General features: G+C 36.6%; 1 pseudogene; it reads left to right on the top strand.

Annotated features, from left to right (window-relative positions):
- The first annotated feature begins 17,912 nt into the window (after window positions 1-17,912).
- On the top strand, window positions 17,913-18,261 carry LOC124971394 (39S ribosomal protein L27, mitochondrial-like; annotated as a pseudogene).
- The last annotated feature ends 479 nt before the right edge of the window (window positions 18,262-18,740 follow it).

The raw sequence follows: 18,740 nt of genomic DNA, 5'->3' as shown, positions 1-18,740 counted from the left end.
GCCCTCAAGATTTACTATGTAAACAATTCTAGTTTACGGTAAACCAAGAGAACAGTGGTTATATTCCAGGTCATGTCTTCTCTACAAGTCATGGAGATGAGGCTCCAAAGCATGTGTGCACATCTCAAATCAACTTCCAGAGAAGGCCAAGTGAACAAGAGTCTTGTGCTAGATTCCTGAGAAGAAAATCAGAATGTGCCTTGTACATGTGCAGTTAGGGAATGAGTCCCAGATGAAGGCCAATTAAATGGTAGTCCTAGTCAGAATTCACAAGAGCAAAGTGCTTGAGTGGGTCTGCCAGGAATCAGTTCTCAGAGAAGGCTAAGAAAAAAAGAAGTCCTATGCTGCTTTCCTAAGAGGAGCAAACAGTAAGAGCCACTTTGTGTACACATAGGAATTATAGAAAAGACTGGAAAAGGAATGGCAAAAGGGCATTCAATGCAGGATGGCTAAGATTACAGAGAGGAAGGGACCTGCATGTTTGCACTCAGGAATCAGACTCAAGAAAAACCAAGTGAAAGGAATTTTATGTTGGGTAAGTGGACATTGGGGAAGGCCCTCAGGGCACTTGACCCTGAGAAAAAACCAAGTGCAAAGGGCCTTAGCTTAATTCCTAAGGAGTTAAGTTTGGAAGGTGTTCTGCATGTGTACATTCACAGACTCAGTCCTGAGGGAAGGTCTGCTGAAAGTGAGTTCTACACTTGATGCCTAAGAGGAAAAGGCAGGAAGGACCCCTGCATGCTTACATTCTGGAAGCAGCCCAGAGAGTAAGCCAAGTGAAAGGGACCCAATGCTGAATTCCTAAGAAGAAAAGGCAAAAAGGTCTTGCATTTGTGTCCTCAAGGAACAAGCCTTGAGAAAAGACCAGTGAAAAGGAATTCTACCCAGAATTTCTAAGTGGAAAAGACAAGAAGAGCCTGCCTGTTTTCTGTCTGGGGAAAAAAAACCTAAGAAAAGTCCAAGAGAGTGAATTTGTTGCCTGGATGCCTCAAAAGTAAGGAAGGGAAATGTCCTGTGTGTATGCACTCAGGGAATGAGCTATAAGAGAAAGTCAAGTGAAAAGGAAACCTAAGAGGAAAAAGTGGGAAGGGGAGAGAGTATGATGATAGGCATTCTTAGACATATCTGTTATTAACTAGAGAAGAGAGTCTGTCTTAATGTCATACAAAAGGGATGGAGTCATATATATATATATATATATATTTTTTTTTTTTTAAACAAATGGTCAGAAACTAACAGGAGTGGGGCACAGTAGCACTCACCTGTAATCCCAGAGGCTTGGGAGGCTGAGGCAGGAGGATCTCGAGTTCAAAGCCAGCCTCAGCAACTTATCGAGGCCCTGAGCAACTCAGCAAGACCCTGTCTCAAAATAAAATATAAAAAAGGACTGGGGATGTGGCTCAGTGGTTAAATCCCTGAATTCAATCCCTGGAAGGAAGGAAGGAAGGAAGGAAGGAAGGAAGGAAGGAAGGAAGGAAGGAAGAAAGGAAGGAAGGAACCATTGGAATCCAAAGAATTTTATCTCACCTTCCTACTATCTTTGTGCAGGATAATTCTGTATCAAAACACTCAGGTTTACATACATATTTGTTCACATTTCTTAAGATTAATTTTCTATGACAATTCATTCCCATTGCTTTAAAAATTGTCTAGCTGTATAAATGTATCACAAAGCTCCTCCTTGTGTTTTTAATGCATTTCCAATATTAACTCTAAGTTTCAAAATTGACTGCATTTCAACTCTTCAAATGTTATTAAGTCCCTATTGGCAAAGTGAATACAATAATGCAGTCTTCCTTATAGAATTGTTATAATGATTAAAGAGATAATCTATATAAAGGATTCTGGTGAATAATGAATGTTAAGTAAAGGCTAGCAATGTTGATGAAGATGATTATGTCGGGAGGTTGAGGATAGTTCATGAAGGAGCTGGGAGTTCAAACTAAAGGGTTTTATCTAGATATAATGTGCAAATATTGCAGATAGAAATATTTACAGTTTCAAATCCAGTAGAAGATAGCCCCATGAGCCAACAGTGAGGTATCAGAGAAAAGGAATCAAGACCTGGCCAGTGAATGCCATGGATGTCACTTCACTAGGGTCAGTACATTACATGTCATTCTCAAACAACATTGTGGGGCCTGGTATTTTCATAATCAACAAATAGTAATTGCATCTCACTGCCTATAATTTCCACTGAAGTTTATCACAGAGACCTGTTTAAGATGTATAATTCATAATAGAAAAGAACAATAAGAATTTTGCAACTTGCTGGAAGGGCATATAACTGTAGCTCTCTAATAGTATTCAGATAACCAATTTAAGAGATCCACCATCTTTCTAGGCTCCTTTAGCTTCCTGTCAGTAATCCATTCCTTTGAAGATAAAGGTCCTACCTTGATTAGTAGCAATCAGTCCAACACTGAGGTGTTTCAATCTTCCTAGTCACTGGAAAATAGAAGCCCTTTCTGTGTAGACTGCAACCATTTGATTCAGGCTTCTGCTTAAAAGGATTCTGTCTACCAGACTTGGCCTTTAGCCCTCCTAAATATCCTCTTCTCCGGCCTGGGCATGTGAGTTTCCAGTCAGCTTCCATCTCCATGCCAAATATCCTTCCGACTAAACTCATCTCTTACCTTCCAGTCATCTGATTACAGATTCCATAAAAGCTTCACCTTGGCCTCTATTTCAGGTTCCTCTCCTCTTCTATTCTAAGTCTTAACTCCACTGTCCCATCCAGTTTCCTACTGAGAAATTTTCAATATTCCTTCTGGGATATCACTCTGATTTCTACTCTTCTTTTAATACCTTTAGAACCAAGTTTCTTTGTTATAAACATAAGACAGTAACATAGGGTTGCCATATGTATCTCAGATTATGCAACACCCTAGCATCCCACAGTGAAGGAGGCGGAGACTATTACATGAGATAAAGGACATGGAGATTGCTATAGTTTATGTGGGATCCATGTATCAAAAAGCATGCTTAGTTCTTGTTTCACTCAGTCTTAGCTGAAATAAAGTTAACCAAGTACAACTCAGAAGAGGTTATAAAGGACACTTTATTAAAAGATCACAAAAGCCCAGTGCAGTGGCACATTTCTGTAATCCCAGCAGTTCGGGAGGCTGAGGCAGGAGGATCATGAGTTCAAAGCCAGCCTCGGCAATTTAGCAAGGCCCTAAGCAACTCAGCAACACCCTGTCTTTAAATAAAATATACAAAAAAGGGCTGGGGATGTTGCTCAGTGGTTAAGTGCCCCTGGATTCAATCCCTGGTACCAAAAGAAAAAAAAAGATCAAAAGATCACAACACACACACACACACACACACACACACACACAGAGAGAGAGAGAGAGAGAGAGAGAGAGAGAGAGAGAGTATTCCAGTAGCCAGTATCATAAAATGGTTTGACAGTCCTAAAATTCAAAGGGTACCTTATAATAGAAAGGTATTTAGATACTTGAGAGCCCAATAGCAGTACCATTCTTACAGGAAAGTGGCAATGATTCACTTATGATTTATAATTCTACATATAACATTCAGAATTCATTATCATGAAAAATATTTGTGTATGTATTTTTCCTTCTGAAATGGGACTCAAAGGTTTTTCAATGCAATCATTAGGAATCTGACTACCCCTACTATTTTTTTCTCTCTTCCTCTTCAACATCTGAATAAACTTGAACCATATAATTATTATCAAGCAAGGCAATAGCACTAAAACATCTCGCATAGCCTCCTTTTAGAGGGAAATGACAAAATGGTGGGACAAAACACTTTTGAGGTAGAAATTAAAGATGATTTTGCAAGAAAAGTTATATTCATTCTTAATTATTCTGACTTCTGCAAAGTCTCACTCGACATGTTTGCCCAGAGTTGAGAGAAGAATGGAATAAGATTGCCTACACAGTCATTTGTGCAGCAACTGCCACTGGGCTCTTTGCTTTTGACATTTATTAGAAGATTGAGATAAGTGGGCTTCACAATATGAATAAATGAACTCGAGGTGTTTTAGGTCCATTTGGCCAAATGACCATCATGAGTTAATTCTTATGGTGTTTGATGATTTCCATATCCATACCTACAAGTATCAAATATCCCCCTTGACTAGGAGTTGCCATGGTAACCATCTAATTTCACTCCAAGCACACTTCAATACATGACACATGGTATATATAGTTTCTTCTTCCACATGTGCATATCCTTGGAGGAATCTAGCCTTTCAACCAAGCCATGCACTAAAGACTAAGAAAGTTCCTCCTCACCCACAGTTGCTATTGTCAAGTCACTGATACTGTCACAACTGGTGAAAATGTAGTTTTCTCACTTATTAAAAGGAGTAAGTCTTGAGACTTGATTTTAGATCACACTTCTGACTGATGGTGCCATATCTTTCTGTTGTGATTTAATTTTCTCTTTGAATGGAATATAAAATATGATTTTTTTATTATCTCCACTACGAAACATCATTCCTCCTTGTTTTGGAAGGGAAAAAGAATAGTTTCTTGGACTAAGACTGATCAGGGAGAGCAAATGACTATGACAGTGCTGTGTCCACCAGCAGTGCTCTCTATTGCCTTTAAAACACATGTCTGACAAGACATTCCAATTCTTGGTGTCTATTACAATGAAAGCTGGATGAGATATGTGAGAGACAAAGCCACAGTTTGTTCCCTTTATAAAGTGAGTTTGTTGAATGTGGGAATTGTGCTAGGACCCAAAAATAACAAAAGAAATCAGGAAGTTCAGGCGATGAGTTGTCTCCTTTCTTGCTTGATCATCTCTAGTTAATGATTTTGTAACCAAATGCAATGAGCTCACCTCTTGTTGAGTGCAAAGTCAATAGGCAGAACCAGGAGATAAAAAGATCTATTATAGCAAGTAAGTAACTGGAGATAATTCTCAAATCAGTGTCTCCCCAAACAAAGAAAACAATGGGCAAACTTACACATTTTGGGAAACTTATACCTATTCATATAGAAAAGACTCATCATAACAAACAGTGTGTTCAAAAATGGCAGCCAGTAATGCCTCCTGGGAGGACCAATTGGTACTATAATGAACAAAGTTTACTCTAGGTCAGCTAAAAAGAGCAAGCTAGGATGAGTTAGTGATTTTGACTGTTCTTTGTTAGTTTATTTGGAAGGTCTTCTCTGAAAACAACCAAACGAAATGAAACAAAACTTCTAAGCAGTGTTAACAGTAATTTAAAGGGTCAGCAGCTCCCCCCACCACAAGTGAGTGTCCTTAAAATCACCTGCATAGCTGCTGACAGTATTTATATTGTTTTTGAAAATTGTGTTTATTTCTTTTGGCTTCTACTAATCTCCTGACTGCCTCCATCACTGACCATCAGTTTTCGTTATTCTTTGATTTATCTACTCACCAACACCTGAAGCCTTAGTTTGGTCTTCGATTCCTTGACCCCACATATGGTCCCACTCCCTGACTGCCTGACAGATATCTGTTCCCCACCTTCCTCCTCTTTTGTTCACCTATACACAGGACCACAAAATTTCCAGCTTTCATTTCTAAGTACCTCACACTGTGTCAGGTTCTCACTTCTCAGTTCAGGCCATTCCCAGTCAGGCTTAGGGCAAAATCAGCTGCCCTTCCCATCCTCATCTTTTCTAGTCCTTCATTCTACTCTGGTCTTAGCAATCCCTAGACACATATTTATGGAGTTTCTTTTTTTAAGGATAAAACAAATCACAAAATAAAAACATTCATCCCTGGAACAATGATCATTGTGATGGTTGATTTTGTGTGTTAACTTGACTGGGCCACAGAATTCCTAGAGAACTGGTTAAACATTATTTCTGGGTAGGTCTTTGAGGTTGTTTCTGGAAGTGACTAGCATTTAAATTGGTGGATAAAGTAAAACAGATTGCCCTCCTTAAACGTAGGTGGGCATCATTCAATTCACTAAGGGCCTGAATAGAACATAAAGGTAGAAGAAGGTTGAATTTATGTTTCCTCTGTCTGTTTGCTTGGGACATGAATCTTTAGTTCACGGAGCTTCTGCTTCTTAGGCCTTCACACACACACTGGAATCTACACCACTGGTTCTCTAGCTCTAGTTCTTCATACTCCACAACAGGTTTCTCAGGATCTCCAGCTTGCAGACAGCAGATCATGGGCCTTCTCAGTCTCTATAATAATAATAAATATCTTTCTTTCCTTCTGTTTCTGTTTCTCTGCAGAATCGTGGCTTATACAATTATGAATACCTATAGATAGGGAGAGACTTTCCTCACCTGACTTTAGGAAATGAAAGATGGGATTAGTTGCTACTTAATTGTATATATCTTAACATTTACAAATTTTAGAAACCAGTAACACCCTGCTGTATAATTAATTGTGGAGTTTGTCAAAATTCAGTCGAATTACCTTTCCTCGAAAAAATTACAAATATGTGCATCATAAGAGATCAATAAAGAAGTTACACAAGTTCAGGAATGCAAAAATGTGAGACATTTTAGTGAAATGTCATAAGATACATTATTCAATTTTCTATCAGTCTCTGTTCTCTGTTTTGTCTTTGGAAAATGTTGGTCTTTGCATTTAAATAATTTCTTCAAAAAATTTTAGGAAGGAAAATTAGCATAATTCTATCAATATATACCAACTCCTCCCCCCAAAATTTTAGACATTTCCCATTTCCTCTCAATAGTTACACAGATGGAAGATATAAATATATGGTTGAGATAAAATGTTAATCACAGAATGCCAGAATTTGTTAATGGCAGAAATTGTGCCTACTAACATATCATTTATTTGTGAGGATAATATTTTAGGCAGGACTATTAAGTTCTTAAAATATGACTTGTATGCTTGCTATATAAAAATACTAGGACCAGATGGACTATTAGTAACCTGATATGACATTTTAGTGTCTGTTTTGGTTATCTATTGTGGCATAACAAACCACTCCAAAGTGTAGTGGCTTAAAAGATAATCATTTTACTATTTCCTACAGTTTTGAGGGTTGACTGGAACTTAGTTCTTTTACTGTTTGTTTTTATAGCTTTTTCGCTGCTGTGACTAAAAGATCTGATGAGAACAATTGTAGAGGATGAAAAGTTTATTTGGGGTCTCATGGTTTCAGAGATCTCAGTCCGTAGACAGCAGCTCCATTCCTCGGGGCTCAAGGTGAGGCTGAATATCATGGTGAGAGAGTGTGACAGAGGGAAGCAGCTCACACCATGATCAGAAAGGGGAGAGAGAGAGAGAGAGAGAGAGAGAGAGAGAGAGAGAGAGAGAGAGAGAGGAGAGAGGGGGAGAGAGGGGGAGAGAGGGGGAGAGAGGGGGAGAGAGGGGGACAGTAAGAAGGGAGGAGGGAGGAGGGAGGAGGGAGGAGGGAGGAGTGGGGAGGGAGAGAGAGATGCTCCTGTGAAATACAAATATATAGTCCAAAGCCACTCCCCCAATGCCCCACCTCCTCCAGCCACACCTCACCTACCTCCAGTTACCACTCAGTTAATCCCTATCAAGGGATTAATTGACTGATTGGGTTAAGGCTCTCACAACTCAATCATTTCTCCAAACCTTCTTGCATTGTATCACACATGAGCTTTGGGGGTACACCTCACATCCAAACCATAACAATGATTTTATTTAAGACCTCTTATGATGTTATTGTCACATGGTAGCTGGGAACATTTAAGATGGTTCACTTGTCTGTGAATACCTTGGAATGTTGAGCTCAGCTGGCATACCAAAATGGCTAATTCTCTTTCTCATGCAGTTCTAGGATAAAAATAAGGATACACCTCTTTCACTTTGTTTCCAAACAAAGTAGGAAGTAAAGAAATATTTTCCTTCTTCAATACAACTTTATTTATCAAGAAACAGATTTTCCCTGAAGACTTGGAAGATAGTATCCCTCTGTGGAAACAAGGGCAGTTTCACTTACTAATAAATACAGAAACACAGTTTCTCCCTCTGGACAAAGGGGCAAAAATGCTTACTGCTCACTATACAAAGATTAGGGTTCTCTAAGCTCAGGGTTGCACTTCTGAAATGCAAACTGCTATTTGTCAAAACTTCCATATGGGCCTATTTTGTTGTCCCTGTAGAACTTGAAATAGTGGCAACTGATGCAAATATTTTGATGAGCACAGTGCTTGTTGTTCTGACATAATAATTCTGATTACTTCTGACACAAGCATCTCATCTAATGTTTTCTGAATATATCTTTGAAACAGATCAACTTATTCAGTTGCAAGCAGGGGAAATTCTGAAACTTTCACAATTCTCAACATAGCCTATATAGGAACTTGAGCCACTAACTCAAATACACAAATATTAGTAAGCTAAAGTTTTCACTTTAGGGTACTTCCTGTGCTTTAAAAAATTCATTACTCATCAATAATTCAAGATCTATGTCTCATATATAATCCTATTATAGATTTACTTATGACAAGTGTTGAATTGTTTGTTACCTGAATGCAATTATGAAGCTGGGAATAAAAGACAAGTTGTAGATTATACAACAAATTATCTGAGAAAGCTTGAATTATTTGAGGTCTAGTTTATAATATGCTCATAATGATATCTGAAAATAAATCAGTAAAGGGGACAGATAGAAGAGAAGTAACAGAAGAAAGTTTGGTTCATATTTCATTTAAGTAAATTCAATTTTATGTTTTGAAAAAAAGAGTAATAGTGATAATGAGAGTAACAAAGATTGTGAATTGGGAGACAGAGAGAGAAAGAATAAAAGTTAAAATATCAGTCTGCCATTCTGTGAACACAAATCTAAGAGGGAAAATAATGCGAGAAGTGGGACTCTGCTATTAAAATAGCTGGTCCCAGGTGAAATTTATCTCCTAGAAAGTAAATAGCTATTCGTTTTTAGTGGTATTCTAGTGTTTAAGTGTTATTTTATATGGTATGGCTTCTACAAGCCAGTTCAACCACTTTGGTGCTCAACAAATGAAGTAGCAAAACTGCCTTCCTTACTTAGGACAAATAATGTGCTGGACATGTTAGGTAATTTTTAGTCTCCTACTATATCCCCTTCCTAAGGATTTTTCAAGTGTATTTTTTGACTTGATACAGTGACTTTCATTCCTAACTTTCCACTTAATCTTCAGCATAAAAATATGAATCTATGACTATATTAATCAGAAATCACTGAGCATGACAGATGCCACTCTGAATATCTCAAGTAGAAGGGATTTTAAGACATGGAATTAGAGTATTAAATAATTGTTGAAAGTGCTGGAAGACTAAGTCAGAGAAATAGCACTGTTGGTTTTTAGGAAATCTGAAAATACAATAATCAGGGCAAGCTCCTAATGGCAACCTCAGCTGTATGTAAACTAAAGCAAGTGATTTAGAGGACCTCACCTAAGTCTGGTGCAAATTCATGTTACCAATTTTCCAAGAGCCTGCCTATATTGCTTTTGAATAATAACAGCTTCTACTACTTCTCTACCACCTTCAAAGTCTAATATAGATATTTCTTATATGAAAAGTTTAACCTGAAACTCCAATGGCAGTAGAGTCTCCACTGTGATTCAGAAGTAAATATAAATCAGGGTCTGTATCATGTTGATACAATGCAATCTGGCATGGTCTACCCCTTTGACAAGTCAATATCCCTCCCACTCTCTTGTCCATATTTAATGTTCAAAAGACAAATATAGTAACAAAATCCTTCCACCTAACATGATGCTGTTATCTCTGATATAAATAAGACAACTTCACTTTCTATCCCAAAATACAACTCTAAATTCCCAACAGTCTGACATTCACTATTGGATGAAATTTATTTCTTTCCTACTTTAGTTACAATCTTCCTTTGATATTCTGCAATCTGAAGATTAAATTTTAAGTCTAAGCTCCTTGAATCTACATTATAAAAAATAGTAGATGAAGACAAAATAAGAACATAAATTGTGTAATATATACAAATCTAGGATGAAGCAGTCAGGCAAAATGCTTAAAAAGTAAGAAAGTAAGATCTTGATTCTACAGTTGGTCACAATGTTTTTTTTTTTTTTTTTTTTTTTTTTTTTTTGGCGGTACTGGGGATCGAACTCAGGGCCTTGGGCTTGCGAGGCAAGCACTCTATCAGCTGAGCTATCTCCCCAGCCCAGTTGATCACAATATCATATTTGAAGTTTATAATTATCTTCTCCCACTATCCAGTCAGTTGTTTCTGGTCATGGTTCTTTACCATTATACCTAAAATTTCCAAGTCCTTAAACATTCTGCCTGTTTTGGGTTGCTATATCTTCCACCAATTTGTATTATAATTATTAGTACACATTAATTATGCAGAATAATGGGTTTCATTGTTATAATTTCATACATGCCTAAAACATACTATGATTATATTCACTCTCCCTAATATTCTCTTAATCTTCCTCCCCGTCTCTGGTGTCCCCTCTCCCCTCCTGAATAGTCCCCTTTATACTTTCCGCTCTTCTTTTTTTTAGATTTCACATGTGAGAAAACATGTGATACTTTTCTTCCTAAATCAGGCTTATTGCTCTTAACATGATGATCTCTATTTTCATCCATTTTCCTGCAAATGACATGATTTTGTTTATATTTATGTATGAATAGCACTCTACTGTGTCTATACATGACATTTTCTTTATCCACTCATTCATTGATGGGTATCTAGGCAGATTCTATAGCTTATCTATTGTGAATAGTGCCCAATAAACATAGGTTAAACAGGTATAGCTATTATATGCTGACTTTGATTCCCATTATGTATATCCCCAGGAGTGGTATAGCTGGATCATAGGGTAGTTCTATTTTTAGTCTTTTGAGTCACCTCCATACTGATTTCCATAGTGGCTGCACTAACTTACATTCCTAAATAGTATATAAAGTTTCCTCCCTCCCCATCCTTGCCAGCATCTTTTTTTTTTTCTTGATAATAGGCCTCTTTTGAGAAGTGTTTGCTCAACTCATTCGTCTATTTATTTTCTTATCTTTACTTTTTTTAAGTCAACCTACCTTTAATTTCTTATTTTTTGTATCTGTTGTGGTTTGAATTACACATCCCAAAAAGATACATCAAAGCCCTAATCCCTAGTACCTGAGAAGGTGACTTTTTTTTGGAAATAGGATCTTTGTAATCCTAATGTAGTGAAGTTGAGATTATACTGGACTGCAGTGGGCCTTAAATCCTTAATCCTTATACTGACGCTCTTATAGTAAGAGTCAGAGACATGAGGGAAAGAAGGTTATGTGATGTTGGAGACAGAATTAGAGTTGTGAATCTACAGTCCAAAGAATGACAAGGATTGCTGACATCCACCAAAAGCAAAGAAAGAGGCAAAGAAGGATTTTTTTCCTAGAGTGTTCTTGGAAGCAAGACGTGAACATCTTGATTTTGAATTTCTAGCCTGCAAAACTGTGATAAACTTTTGTTGCTTTATGCCCCAAATGGCTGGTTGATTTTGTTATGGCAACTTTTAGAACCTAATATAGCATCTCTTAAATTATTCTCTTTCTTTGTCTTATTCTTCAAATCTTGTGAATGATTATAAAAACAGACACCAAGTTTATCTGATTCCATGTGGCCATAATCCAAGAAAAATTTCTTTCATCTACTGTAATTTGTGTTCGAATTTTATCTTACCCCAATATTTTTATCTACTCTTAAAATTTTATATTATTATAAAGAAAGTTTCCAAATCAAAGTCATGCTTGTAACCTCAGCTGCGCCTTCACTACTAATATGTGTATATTTATATTTACATATGTATTTATATTTTAATGTGCTATTCATGATCATTGATATTGTGTGTTTTTCGTTAGTTATACTGGCCCTCTAATGTCATTCCTCAAGCATTCCATTCTATCTCTACAAAATTCTGATAATCATCTGATGCTAAAATGCATGTTCTTTGAAAGACTTAACTCCCTTAGAGTGGTTTTAGGTTCACAATAAAATTGAGAAGAAAGTTCAGAGATTTTTCCATATGTCCTCTTCACCTGCCCCACATGCACAAACCCCCAGTTATCAAAAAAAAGTCACCTTCTCAGGTACTAGGGATTAGGGCTTTGATATATCTACCTCCACTGCATAGTATATTTGCTAAAGTTGATGAACCTATATTAACATATCGTTATTGCCCAGAGTTCACAGTCTACATTAGGGCTCAACTCTTACTGCTGTTCATTCTATGGGTTCAGACAAGCTATAATGAAATATATCTACCATTATAATATCCTACACAGTATTTTCACTGCACCCCAAATCCTCTATGCTTTGCTTATTCATTCCTGCCAACCCTAGCCCCGTGGTCTTTTTACTGTCTCCATGATTTTGTCCTTTCCATGTAGTTGGAATCTTAAAATGTATAGCCTTTTCAGATTGAGTTTGATGGGGTTTAGGGCATGTCACTCCAAAACACAATTATAGAAAACCAGGATATGACACCCCAAATGTGCCTTTGTGCAAAATGATTATTTTGAGCTACTCATTTTGAGAAACTGCAGACACAGGAGGAGCTGTGCAAACGAGGCTGGATGTTGTTAGAGACATTTCCATCTATAAAGGAAACCTCCATTTGTTTGTTTCCTTTTTGTGCCAGAAAGAGAGGAGTTATTAAGTCACTAGAGAATCTTAATCGATAGAGAAGACATGAACTTAAATCTGTGTAATAAACCTTGCCTTTGTTTTATGGTACATTAACTGAACATCTTCTCTTAAGTGGGCCTTTCCTCACATCCTTCTTTTCTTGGCTTCAGAGAAGAATATACTTAAGCCTGAAGTCTAAAACAGCTTTTTGAGATCTATCCTAGAGTTTTCCTCATTTCTTTGGAATTTTTCATGCATTCAAGATGTGTACGTGTTATTGAATTTCTGTTTATTTTTTTCTCATTAATTTGTCTTTTGTTACAGGAAGTTTAAGCTAAGAACACAAAAAGAGTGGAGGAAAAATTCTGGAAATGATCAACAAATAAGTGGATAAACAGAATATATTATATATTCATATTATAGAAAACTATTCATCAATAAAAAATAAAGTACTGATATGCACGAATATATGAATGTATTTCAAAAACATGTTTCTTGAGAGATATCAATAATATACACACACATACTGATCTAGTTTTATTTAGATATGTATTTTGAATGGGAAAAAATCCATGGGTATAGAAATCACAGCAAATGTTATCTTAATCAAGAGTTGATATGCATGGAGCTACAGTAAACTTTCTGGGGTAATGGAAAAGGGTTATAGGTTGATTAGAGCACTAGTCAAAGTGATATATGTTTTTTCAAATCCTTAAATTATACCCTTAAAAAGAGTGCATATATGATATGTGAATAATACCGTAATAAAGTTTATTTTGTAAAATACTAAAATAGTTATTGCGTGAACAACTATTAAGGTAGAATAACATTCATATTAACAATACTATAAATAAAAATGTGGAAAAAATAGAAAAAACAAAGATATGTTGTATTCATTTGGTAGGACTGCTGTAATCAAGTATCAGAGAATGACTTAAACAACAAAAACTTATCTTCATAGAATTCTGAAGACTAAAAATCTGAGAACAAGGCATCAGCAGGACCACACTCCCTCTGAAGATTTAGGAGTAGGTCTGTTCCAGGTTTGTCTCTGAGCTTCTGAAAATCATTTGACTTGTGACAACATAATTCATATCTTCTCATGGCGGTCTCCCTGTGTACATGCATATCTGTGCACATGGCATTTTTAAAGAAAAGACACCAGTCATCTTTGATTATGGGGCTACCCTGTACCAGTATAACTTCATTTTATTTTATTTTATTCTTTACTTAATTTTAACTAGTTATATCTATAAAGCCTTAGTTCCAAATAATGTCATAATCTAAGGTACTGGTATTAGAATTTCAACATATGCAATTCATCCCATGCTATATTTATAATTATAGTGCATCTATAAGTAAGACTTATAAATCATATTCACAATTATAATTAAGGATGGTGTAAAACACTAAGTTATGTTATTGAGCAAAATCTGATTACTATATCTACATATATGTGTGTATGCATATATAAATATTGATTCTTAGATCTACATGTGTATATTTGATATATGTAATATGATTTTTTAAGCACAATTCTATGCATAAGGAAGGCACCATCATATTAATCTTTCTGTTTTTTGGTGACACAATTATAAACTTTTCAAATGATAAACTAACACATCATAGGGATGGGTTTATCTTTCAGAGGCTTATCATCATTCATACACCTGCACGTGAAATAAGACTAGCTAACTACTTTAGATAACAGTTGGAAGTTCTTCCATCCTGTGGAAATAATCTGTGTCAATAGGCCTATTATACCACTGCTTGAAAGAAGGTTCTCTAAATGTCTATAGATGTTAGGAGCATAATAGAAACATTTGATTTTAGATATAGCATATCAACTGATGGAGGTTTGTATAACTGTTTCATTGAGTCTGAAAATTCAGATCCTATAAATAACTCATCTAATTTCTTTAAAACTCAAGACTAGCCATCTGTTATTCATAATATTATTTCCACTCAAAGCAAAGAATAGCCAGTTTTGACAGGAAAGCAGCAACTGAGACAGAAAACATTTGAAAAGTAAGATTTTCTGAGCATGACAATAGCAATTACTTGACCTTAAATTTACTTTAGACACTTTATATTCATATACTGATGTAAGGTAAGAAAATAATAGAAACTTTGAGGTACAATTAGATGCAATAGGAAAAAGAATCTCTTCTTATAACACTTAATAAGCTCCAAGTGTATTTTTGTGGACTAGTAAGTTTATTCAGCTACTCCAACAAAATTGAGAAGAGGCAAAATTAAGAGAGAAAAAAACTCCCCAAAGCTCAAGATTCATTTTCACATCTTCTGGATCAAGAGAAGGCAGACAGCATTAACATTATATTTACCAAACAATGATATATAGCTCCAGCCCCTACATACATAACCCTCTTTACCTTTAATAACACAGATTTGGTAATCGTCAACTGTTCTGTTTCAACTTAACTCAAAATTGCATCCACACTTTCTCTGTAAAATATGTTTCCATAATATATAAATATATGGACACTATTTTACAGGTTTTTTTTGTGTATAATATGTGTATGTAACCTTGAGTTTGAACAGAGACCAAGAGAATAGCTAGGAATCCCTGGGAGTTATTGATTCAAAGTCTTGTTTAGTCCATTTGGATAATGAAATATCATATCCTAAGTGGCTTATAAACAACAGAAATTCAGTTCTTACAGTTCAAGATGTGGGGAGATTCCAAGAAGGGTTCTGGCATATTTGGATTCTGGTGAGTGTCCACTTTCTGTTTTATAGATAGTACCTTTTCTATGTCCACACATGATGAAAGATGTGTTAATCAGCTTTTCATCACTGTGACCAAAATACCTGACAAGAGCAACTTAGAAGAGGAAATCTTTGTCTTGGGCTTGTAGTTTCAGATGTCTCTATTCCTAGTTGGCTGATTACATTGTTCTGGGCATGAGGCAAGGAAGAACATCATTGTGGAAGGACCTGGTAGAGAAAAGATGCTCAACTCGTGGCAGTCAGGAAAAAGGGAAAAACAGGGTTGGGGTGGGGAGGGAAGAAGGAGTCTATTAGCAGTAGATATAGTCTAAGACCACACTCCCAATGGCCTACTTCCTCCAGCTACTCCCCAACTGTCTGCAGTTACCACCCATAGTACATTCAGTTATCAATTGTCAGAGCCCTAATCATTGCCTAAAGTTCACCTCTTAACCTTTCTATATTGGAAATAATGTCCTTTATGGTCCCATAACACTGTCCTGGCAGTGTCAGACTTCTAACACTTTTACCAAGATTGCCAAGTTTATTTTCATTAGACAAAATTTAGATGTAGAATTGCATAGTCCTTCAAATTTCTATGCTTAAAATATATTGGCATTCTTCATCTGTGAAAGGTTTATCTCTTTTTGTATTTATCCCATCAGAGGGCTAACAATTCATTATATTTATATTTATTAGTGACTCTCTCTAATGCATTTGAGATATTCTCTTGCATATGTGGAATCTCATTAAAATTTTAGTATACTTTTTTCTGTTAGCACTTTTGTAAGTGTGTGCATGTGCATGTGTATACAGGTGCATTTATGAATTTAATGTTGGATATGAGGTATTCGAGCTTTCTGTGCATACCTCTAGATGGAGGTGAAACTAAAGAACTGAATGTGCAGAACTGAAACTCAAAAGAGAGCTCTTAGATGTAAATCAAAGTGAGGGTTCATCCATTTCTAAGTAACAGAGGGAGATGAAGGACCAAAGTAGTGTGAGAAAAGATATACACACATGAAATTTAACAAAAAAAAAATAGCATTATAAATGTTCTTTGCTGAGGCATACATGCAAAAGATATCTTGGATAACAACTGCATCATGAATGTACCAATAATCAGAAACTTTATATATTAAAGTGTATTTCATCGAGGAATTGTTTCCAAAATCTGCTACAAATATTTATTATCTTTGTAGCATTTCTTATAAGTAATTGTAAGTTGTCAGGAAAGAATCTTTCTTAAGAAGTTATAATGAAGAGATCAAGGGACATCCTTAAACTTTGAAGTAATATAATGAATTGTTAGCCCTGTCTCATTATGTCTTTTCCAGGAATTGTAGCATGACCTGCTCATTTAGTTGGCTATATTCTTGCTTAAGGGTTTGCAAGACTGCTCTTGTTTCTCTTTAATGTTGATTTAAGGAACAGACTTCATGCAAAACCATTTAATATGTCCAAACAAAAGTTACTCAGTATCGTTGCCAAATGGCCTGGGCAGGACTGGAAAACTGAAGGTGGTGCCACTGGCAGATTTGGACTTATTTTCCTCCACTAATACCTAGCCAAAACTGGAAACAAAGATTGTGTATTTTTACACCATGGAATTATGGAATAGGAAAAAAAAATGATGCTCCCTGGCTAGTGTGGGTTTTCTGGCTTAGAACACAAAAGATCAAAGAGTGATACACGAAGTCATATGGCAAATGGACATTAGGAATTTGTTGGACTTTTCCATAATATATAGCTTCAGGGGCTCACAAAAGTTAGAGTATTCAAAGCTGACAATTTTGAGAGTGTGACTTCAACCAGATGGGTGTGGTGCTGGGCTCATATGTTGGTTATTGTATTTCCTGGTTTTAACTATACCACCAAATGTTTTAGGTGAGTGGCTTAAAGCTCTACAAGGACAAGTCAAAACCAAAAATTGCTTTAGCAAGTCCCTGACAACGTAGCTAACTATGAATTTGGATTTCAATAGGGTCCTCAAGACAGCTTCTATTTTCAGGTGTGCAAGTCTAGGTAATAGGTGTTACATTCATCACTGTTGACAATTTGAGACACCCTCATTGTTTCTGGCCTTACGGTGCAGTTGCACATGGGTTGGAGGTAGGAGAAGCACATTTCCTGGAGAGAGGGAAGTTCCCCCTGGTTTCCTAGTTCAGTCCAGATCTTGATACAGAAACTCATGGTGGGAAGAACAACTCTAAGAAATTAACAGTTTTTATGAATAGAGCATTGCTTATTTTCATCTCAGCAAAATTTCAAATAGGAATGAGAAAATTATGAATGACTCATAATATTAGCTTTAGATTTATGTCCTTAGTAAGGATAGGGTGTTTAGCTAGTTGATCATTAAAATACTCAAGTTATCAAAGATGTTTTAACTGAATTTGGCTTCTGTGTTCATTTCATATTACACTGCTTTAAAATTTGGGGGAATAGTTCCTTTAAGAATTAGCATATTGGGCTGGCATTGTGGCTCAGTGGTAGAGTGCTTACCTACCAGTGTGTGAGGCACTGGGTTTGATTCTCAGTACAATGTATAAAAATACATGAATAAAATAAAGGTCTATCAACATCTAAAAAATAAATATTTAAAAAAAGAATTAGCAGTGAGGCAAACATGACGTTGACCGTTCTGGCACTGAGGACATGGGCAGCTGCCCTGTTGAGCCCCCCTACAGCTGTAATTCTTGCTGTCAGAAGTGCATCCAAGAAGACAGGTGGTAGCTCCAAAAACCTTGGTGAAAAGTCATGAGGCAGACATTATGACACCAAGAAAATGGAAGGTGGGGCTGGGGAAGAAGTACCTCTATGCCTACACTAAAGACGTCTACGCGCCCAGTCCCAATAACTTGGAGGCAGTAGATCTGGTCACCAGACTGCCCAAGGGTGCTGTGCTCTATAAGACTTTTGTCCATGTTGTTCCTGCCAAGCCTGAGGGCACCTTCAAACTGGTAGCTATGCTTTGAAGTCCTGGTTGAGGCATTGGGGAGAGACTGGAATCCAGGTGACAGGAGAAGGTGATGTCAGAAGTCAAGTGTTGGGGTCACAACAGGGCCTCTGAGGAAGAGGTCTGTTGGAAGTCGACTCTGCAGGAGACTCTGAATGATTGCCGGGACACCTTTTGGGAGATCTGACCTGGACCTAAATAAAGCCTGCTGTAATCACAAAAAAAAAAAAAAAAAAAGAATTAGCATATTGATAGGCATGGTGGAGCACACCTATAATCCTAGCAACTTGGTAGACTGAGGCAGGAGGGTTGCAAGTTCAAGACCAACCTCAGCAACTTAGTGAGACCCTAAGGACTCAGCGAGACCCTGTCTCCAAATAAAATATAAAAAAGAACAGGATGTGACTCAGTGGTTAAGGGACTTTGGATTCAATCCCCACCACCAAAAAATAAGCATATTATTTTTGATATACTATTCTAGAGTCAGAGACATTCTGA

The sequence above is a fragment of the Sciurus carolinensis genome, chromosome X, assembly GCF_902686445.1.
Source record: "Sciurus carolinensis chromosome X, mSciCar1.2, whole genome shotgun sequence".
In the NCBI taxonomy this organism is placed as follows: Eukaryota; Metazoa; Chordata; class Mammalia; order Rodentia; family Sciuridae; genus Sciurus; species Sciurus carolinensis.
This window is presented reverse-complemented; position numbering and strand designations above follow the sequence as displayed.